Source organism: Xenopus laevis, chromosome 9_10S, assembly GCF_017654675.1.
Source record: "Xenopus laevis strain J_2021 chromosome 9_10S, Xenopus_laevis_v10.1, whole genome shotgun sequence".
NCBI classification, from domain to species: domain Eukaryota; kingdom Metazoa; phylum Chordata; class Amphibia; order Anura; family Pipidae; genus Xenopus; species Xenopus laevis.
This window is the reverse complement of record NC_054388.1, coordinates 32,106,568-32,115,084: the sequence shown is the minus strand read 5'-3', so window position 1 is coordinate 32,115,084 and position 8,517 is coordinate 32,106,568. Positions and strand designations below refer to the sequence as shown.

Here is an 8,517-nt window from a genome sequence, read left to right as displayed (position 1 = left end):
CAGGGGGGCCCGGCACACTCCAGTTACATCAATTCTTCAGAGGCTCTTTCAGCCTATAGCTAAGCAGTGACAATTTAAGCAGAGGCTTAAGTGTAACATAAATATGTAATTTCATTATAAGTAAATATCTGGTCCCTGTCTGAATAGTTTTCATTTATCAGGTAGGTTATAAAGGTTATAAAACTCCAGAAAACTCAACATATTAAGTTTGAATTGGCATTTTGATGGGGTCTTCTTCTGATAGATCTCCATGGGCTTGCAAAATGATCCAATCCTTAACCTGATGGCCAAACAAGTAGATGTGAATGATTTGGATCAGTGTGTGGAAAATCTGGCAAACGTCCGCTTGTTTGGCAACCTCTGCAAATGATCAGATCTTGCCATGTATGCCCATCTTAAGATTCAACTATGAACCAACAATAAACAATTTCCTAGCTTCTATTTATGTATATTTCCATTGAGATGGTTAGTTTGAAATGTGGGGACCATCCTGGCCACTGAAGGTTCACCTGTAAACAATCACCAACCCTGAGCATGTGTCACTGAAGCCGATCCAGACACGGGTTCAACTGCACATTCATTGCAACTCTTATAGCAGAATATTCAGCAAGATGGCGACCCCTGTGCTACCCTGCCTTTTTCAACAGTTAATAAAAACTGGACAAATTAGAATGGACAAACTGGTGCAGATCAGAGGCAAGGCAACTAATGACCAGGTAGAGATGTGTTTTGTATAAATATAGGCTATTATTTTTTTCTATCATCCCATATTCCCCCCCAATACAAGAACAAATGACAAGGCAATATTGCAATGTAGTGTCTGCCTTTATTAAAGAAGTGAAATCTGCATGACAATTAGAAACAATGCTGACTTCACAGTTTAGAGTACAGACCCAACGACCCATAATGTAGAGGAATCTCCCACAGCCTAAATAAATCAGTCGGTGCAAAGTAAATATTCACCCTGAGACTTATCCTCACGGAAATTCCATATGCTTTAATTTTCAGTGTTACCCTTGATTTGCAAGGCAGCCAACTGTGTAGAAGAAAAGTCAGACATTAACATGTTGAAAAGACACAGAAATGCAATAATTTAATTTACAGCACTATGTAAAGACATGTCTGGGAGAGTCAGCCTGTTATCATGTGTCATATGTTAAAGTAGGAGGAAGAAGAGAGGCAGGAAGGTAAAAAAAAAGGTAGAAAACGCATCGGAGCCCACTAACCTCCCATACGTTAAAGCGTGGGAGCAGGAATTGGGGATCACCATTTCCGAGGAGGACTGGTTCCGAGTGTGGGACAACTTAAAACATAGTTCCAGTAATATTATTCTGTTGGAAGCTGGTTATAAAGTGCTCATGCGCTGGTACTTAACATCCGGGAGACTGGCGAAAATGTACCATTTACCCAATAACCACTGCTTTAGGGGTTGCAGTATACCAGGGACAATGGCTCATATATGGTGGTTATGCCCCAGGGTAGTCAGATTTTGGAGGCGGATATATCAACTAATTTACTCAGTGTTACAAATTAATCTTCGTATGTATCCACACGAGGCATTGCTGGGAGCACCCCCGATAGGGGTCCCGAAACTTAAGAGAAAACTGTTGAACCACTTGTTCCTGGCTGCTAGACAAACGATAGCTAAATCTTGGAAATCTTCACACCCCTGGTGCAGTAACCAAGAGGGTTTTGTTTAAGGTTTAAGTTTCAAATGTTGCTTTATATACAGTATATGCTTTTATAACAGATGTTTGCAACTAACTGAATGTGAATATAGGATTGTGTAAGCGATATGGTCATAATGTATTGTGCATGTTATATCTCAGTGCCATCACCTGCGAAGGTTATATACTGTACAACTGACACGGTTTCCGACCTCCAGAAGGGCCACCGTGCTATGTCTCTAATATATAAATGGGTCAACTATCGCATACTGTATTCTTGTTGCTAAATGAAAGCATACTATTTTGTACGCAAATGTCTGTATTTTCCAGAAATAAAAATATTTAAAAAAAAAAAAAAGGTAGAAAATGGAACTATGATAGGAAAAAAGAAAGTTGCAGTGATAACGAGAGAGAAGAGGCAGGAAAGGGAGCATAGATGCAGAAATGAAGACATACAGAGGGAGCAAATCAAGGGAAGGCTGTGATGCTCAGACCAGCCTGAAGGCCTTCGGTTGGGCAGGTTCAGGCCAGCTACTAATTCTTTTAGCAGGTCGAAGATGGGAGGCAGTTTTTAAGCCTTGGGTTGGGCATTTTCAGGCCAGCCACTCATTTTTTTAGTGGGTCACAGCTGGGTGGCCTAACCATTGTTTCACCCAGCTGCTACCACTCATTTATATATTCATTCTTGTCCTGTACCCTCCATCAGAGACGACGCAGTTCCCAGTTCTTAAAGGGCATGTAAAGGCAAAAAAATAAAATCAAATTTTTACTTTACTAATGAAAAAGAAACCTATCTCCAATATACTTTAATTAAAAAATATGTACCGTTTTTATAAGAAACCTGACTGTATGCAGTAAAATTCTCCCTTCATTTACTGCTGTGGATAGGACTTGTCAGACGGTCCCTAACTGCTGAGCAGGGAAACAATCATACTTATGAACAGCAGGGGAAGCCCCCGCCTTACTTCCCAGCCATGCAGAACTCAAGAAGCTTTGTTTATGACAATCGCTAAGCAGCTCAGACCACACTGAGCATGTGCATAGTCTTGCAAAGATGTTTAAGTTCCGAGATGGTGACCCCCTGTAGCCAACTTTGAAAGCATAAATTATTTGTTTGATTAAGCTTGTGATGCAGTAAGTTCATGTTTATATTTAGTATACAAAATACAGCATTTCTAGCCTTATTCTATTTTAGACTTTACATGCCCTTTAAAGCTAGCTCATTCATCTCAGTCTGGCCCATCAATTCACTTCTGTCATTTTATAAATAACAATAAAGGGGGGCTATGATGATGATCTGTACTGAAAATGAGCTTCATCTCATAAAAACAGGAAACCTAAATATTATTAACTAAAAATTCTATATTACTCTTTACTATTCCTCTCCAATCGATCTGTCTCTCTAAATGCAGGCTTTGTATTGGAGTCAGTAATTACACACACATGTATCTGACTGGTCAATCAAAATCTGACTCTGGCTCCTGCATGAAGAGAGAGAGATTGGCAAGAGGAGTATACTAACAAAACAGTACAGAATTTGAAATTGGTTGCATTTACAAAGTTCCTTATTTCCATGCTCATATTCAATTGCCAATAATTATCATGATAGTTCCCCTTTAACTGTTCACATTGGACTGGTTTGATATGCAAGTGCAATGAGTATTGCAGTTATTGTTGGGGTTTTCAATAGCAGATTGGCATGAAAGGTTGCCTTCGTTGTTGCTAAAATATGTGACCCACAATTTCATGCGGTACCACAACATATGAGCAGGTCTTAACAGAATGAAAAATTACAGGCGGAACACATGTACGATAATATTAGCCATTTAAAACAAACAGAAATCCCGACCAGATGTAAATATATGATACTTGTGTTATTATTACCGGGATTATTTATGGCAGCGAGCAATGTTCCAGCAAAATTTGGTTGAATTGCAGAAGTCAACTGCAACAAAAAAAAAGCAAATTTTTGGTAAAATATATATATTTTAGTATATAAATCAATATCTTAAGTACCGTATATACTCGTGTATAAGCCGACCCGTGTATAAGCCGAGGTACCTAATTTACCTAAGAAAACTGGAAAAATGTATTGACTCGTGTATAAGCCTAGGGGCCCCATGTCAGATTTCAAGATGTGAATGTGCCAATGAGGTGCTGCACCTAGGAAAGCAGAAAAAAGGTACCGCGGCCCCAACACACCTCCCTCTCCCATAGCGCAGGACTGTCTGTGTGATCCCATAGCGCAGGACTGTCTGGACCTGAGAGCCTTGCAGCTCTGATAAAACATTTGTCAAATCTGGCGACATTGCACCTGTGTCAGGCTCATTTAGGTTATATTTTTGTTGGACCACTTTGCACTTACTTAATATTGAGCATGTTCCTGGCACTGGGTCTCTTTCATCCAAAAGATAACTGTAGCTTTTTAGATTTAAAGTTTAATAACATTAGCATAAAGTAATATTGTTTTTTGGAAGGGGCTGGGGTTTTAACCCATAACATTTATCACTATGATTTGGTACATTTGCAACATACCTCCCTCTCCCATAGCGCAGTACTGTCTGTATGATCGCCGCCCGGAGTAGGTCCAGGAGCTCCGGGCGGCGCGTCCTTCCCTGCCGGCGTTCACTCCCAAAATGGCGGCGCCCATGGCCGCCACGTGGGTAGCGGCCGGCGCCGCTACCCACGTGGCGGCCATGGGCGCCGCCATTTTGGGAGCGAACGCCGGCAGGGAAGGACGCGCCGCCCGGAGCTCCTGGACCTGCTCCGGGCGGCAACACAGTCAGTCACAGACAGTCCTGCTGGGGCCGCGGAAGGAGCGTATCTACGTATGACCCGCGTATAAGCCGAGGTTGAGTTTTTCAGCACATTTTGGGTGCTGAAAAACTCGGCTTATACGCGAGTATATACGGTAGATTTATTTTGTAAAATGCAAACTGAACATAAATAAGGGATACTATATTTCCTACTGTAAATGATAAGGATATTAAAAGTCACTGAGGGGTTATATGACCATATAAAGGCACAGGGCTGCAGGTTGAGTTATACAGGAAACTCTGAGCATCACTCATGTATTAAAATGTATAATGTACCCCTACTGTAAATTATAAGGATATTGGAAGTCACTGATGGTTTCTGTGATCAGGAATGAGGCTGCAGGCTGAATTATACAGGGAACTCTGAATATCACTCATGTAATATAAAGGATAATGTACCCAATACTGAAAATATTAAGGCTATTAAAAGTTACTGATGAGTTCTCTGATCATATAAAGGCACAAATCTGCAGCCTGAGTTGTACTTTGAGTATTACTCCTGTATTGTAAGGGAAATTTTACCCCCTACTGTAAATTACGTTACCAGTCTCACACATTTACCAACACTATGCTGGTGAGGTACTACACTTTTGCAAATAAGGTCAGATGTAAAACTATATAAAATCAATCAAGAATCAGTGGTTGTTGTTTTATATTTGGTTTAATTTCTTATTGGGTAAAAATGAGTACATACTGTTATTTTTGTTATTAGGTATTCCCAAGGATATTATTGTCTTTTTTTATTGCTCATCAATTTCTAGTAGTATGTAGGGATGGGCGAAATTCGCTGCCAGCGAAATGTCGCTGACACCCATTAAAGTCAAAAAAAAATTGTAGCGCGGTGAAATTTTTGTGACACGAGTCTTTATTTTGACGCACAACACCATACAAGTCTGTGGGCGTCATTTTTTTGGCAAAACAAGGCGAAAGAATTCGCCCATCCCTATGATATTTAGTTTGTGCCTAGATACCAAATGTTTCTATGTTTGTATTTTCCTGTCTTCGTTAATCAGTATACACCTATATATGATCCTATGTCAATTATTTACATAGAAGAGTCCATCAAGTTCAACCCCTTCAAATGAAAGCCCAGCATCCATACACACACCCCTCCATACCCTCACATAAATTATATATACCCATATCTATACTAACTACAGAATATCCAATAGCTTTAGATATTATGTCTGTCCAAGACATAATATATATTATATAAATGGAGGAGAGCAATTCCGCACACCAGGACGTTAGTTAAAATCAAAAATCTTTATTTAGCCATGTTAAAAGTACACGCTGTGTCTTAGCTTGACGCGTTTCGGGCTCAGCTGCCCTTAATCAACATGCTTATGATTAAGGGCAGCTGAGCCCGAAACGCGTCAAGCTAAGACACAGCGTGTACTTTTAACATGGCTAAATAAAGATTTTTGATTTTAACTAACGTCCTGGTGTGCGGAATTGCTCTCCTCCATTTATCTCCATTGTTCACGGCGTGGGACGCCGAACTTCCAGCACCCAACCTTGGATTCATGCCGGCTATTTCAAAATCAACTTGCGGTGAGTCGGAGCGGTTCTCGCTCTTTCATATATTATATAAAAACAGAAATAGAAGTCAACTGCTGGGTCCTCTCTAGTGATCAGCAAATCTGACCTGTATCTTTTCATCAAAAATTTGTGTCTATGGGTGACGATATTTTTTTTTAAATCTATGGGTGCCTTTTTCGCTGTGAAACTTGACAAAAAATTTCGCTCATCACTAGTCCCTTCTGGATCTGCTAATGATGACATATGTTTTCAGCCAGAGTAGACCTAGGGGGTTATTTACTAAACTCCGAATGCAAAAATAACGAAAATTTCATATTTTTGTTAAATAAAATCAATAATTTTTCAGAATTTATTAAACCCTGAGGATAGAAAAGTCAGAATCTTAAAATCTGGCATCTCAGACCTGTCGAGGATGCATATAAGTCAATGGGAGAAGTCCCAATGATTTTTTGAAGTGCGCTGGGTTTTGTGCAATACGGGTTTTCGGGTGAAAATTCTGAAAAAATCGTAAAATACGTGAAAATCGGATGAAAAAAATTCTAAAAAATTGTGAGAATCTGATTTTTTTCCGGCAAAGCAAATTTTCGGGAAAATGTGATAATAAATAAGCATAAAAAACCCGAGCAGATTTGATCCGAGTTTGTAGCAGAAAATATTCCAATAAATTCGGGGATAAATAACCCCCCTAGAGTACTTTGAATGAAGTAGGTAGTGTCTGTCTGCTGAGGTGCAAAAACCAATGTTTAGCTATATCAGTTTTTGGATAGTAAGGTTAAAATAGTACCAACTGTCTGACCAGTTGGTCAAACTTAGTTTTGCAACTAAACATTGTGGCCCAATGGTACTAGGTCTTAAGATGTCCCAGATCTGTAATGTTTCTGTTCTAATGAATTTTGATATCTTCACAAAGACTCTTCCAAGTATTAAAATAAATCAAAACCATAATTCTCATATTCAGATTTGAGCAAAGTTGACAAACTGAATAATTGTTCTCAACAGTAGCTGCAGCCAGCTTACATTCATTGGGACAACTCAAATGGTGCACCTTAAATGTGACATTAAAGGTGGTTATCTATTAAAGTCCAAATGCTAAAACCTTGAAAAATTCTACTATAAAAAACAAATTTTTAGTGGAAAAAAACTTGAATTTTTCAAGATATATTATACCCTGAGGATGCAGTCAGAATCCAAAAATTACTCCATTATCAACCTGTTGAGGTCCTGTTGAGGCAGAGGTTCTTTTTGCAAATTGAAGATATTATGGTTTTGTATTATGGTGTTGTATGATAATCCAAACATTTTCCTCCAATCTCACAAAAAATTCTGACTTTTCAGGTGACAATCCAAAAAAGTCATGTTTTTTCCTTATCCGTTTTTTGGTTATAAATAAGGGTAAATCGTGGCTTCTAATTTGGGCTGACTTTTTTTTATTTAAACCATGAGAAAAATTCAGATTTTAATAAATAACCCCCTAAATTTGGTCAGAAGTAATCTGTACCACTGATCTCTTAATTCTTAAGGTGGCCATACACGGGCAGATAAAACTGCCGATATCGGTCGTTTGGACCGATTTGACAGCTTATCAGCCCATGTATGGGGGCTTCCGACAGGTCTTCCCGATCAACATCTGGCCACGATATCGATGGGGAAGGTTGGATTTTTACCCGACTGACGCGTCGGAGCCGCTTGGCGCATCGTAATTCGATCTTTCGGCCATACGGCCGAACGTTCGAATTAACCCCGATATAGCCATGCAGTTTAGTGGCATATCGGGGAAAGATCCGCTCGTTTGGCATTGTCGCCAAACGAGCGGATCTTGGAGTCTATGGCCACCTTTAACCTGCTGGCACACCAGCTCATTCACTGAATTGCTAATTTGGACCTTCATTTGTGTATCAGGTTTTGTTCTTCATGCTTAGTACAGACACACAGATATATCCTGCACATAGCATACTATACCTGCTGAGTCATGGAAGTAATAAGATTTTCAAGCACAGCAGCTGTTTGAGTAAATCTGAAAAGACAAAAACAAATTTCAAATCAAGTGGCCAACATGCAATGATCTTTTTGCCAGAGAGATTTTATACTGAAATTTTAGGCTGACATGTTGGCTTAAGGGTTTATTCTCTGTATTGTTTTATGTTAATTATATTATGTTTGCCATACTTCTAATTTAGTCTAAAAGGTTTTATATATACAGGTATAGGATCCCTTATCCGGAAACCCAATATCCAGAAAGCTCCGAATTATGGAATGCTGTCTCCCATAGACTCCATTTTATCCAAATAATCCAATTAAAAATGATTTCCCTTTTCTCTGTAATAATAAAACAGTAGCTTGTACTTGATCCCAACTAAGATATAATTAATCCTTATTGGAAGCAAAACCAGCCTATTGGGTTTATTTCATGTTTAAATTAATTTCTAGTAGACTTAAAGGGGACCTGTCACCCTAAGAAATAATTTCAAATTACTTTCTATCATGTTAGTTGA

The 8,517-nt window shown here is 39.1% G+C and overlaps 1 long non-coding RNA gene across 1 annotated transcript; it reads right to left on the bottom strand.

The window, feature by feature from the left end:
• Nucleotides 1–790: 790 nt before the first annotated feature.
• Nucleotides 791–8,219, bottom strand: LOC121399173. Its single transcript, XR_005964790.1, has 3 exons — nucleotides 7,985–8,219; nucleotides 3,552–3,612; nucleotides 791–1,036 (listed from the first exon to the last, which is right to left on the bottom strand). It is a non-coding gene; the product is annotated as an uncharacterized LOC121399173 (long non-coding RNA).
• Nucleotides 8,220–8,517: the final 298 nt, after the last annotated feature.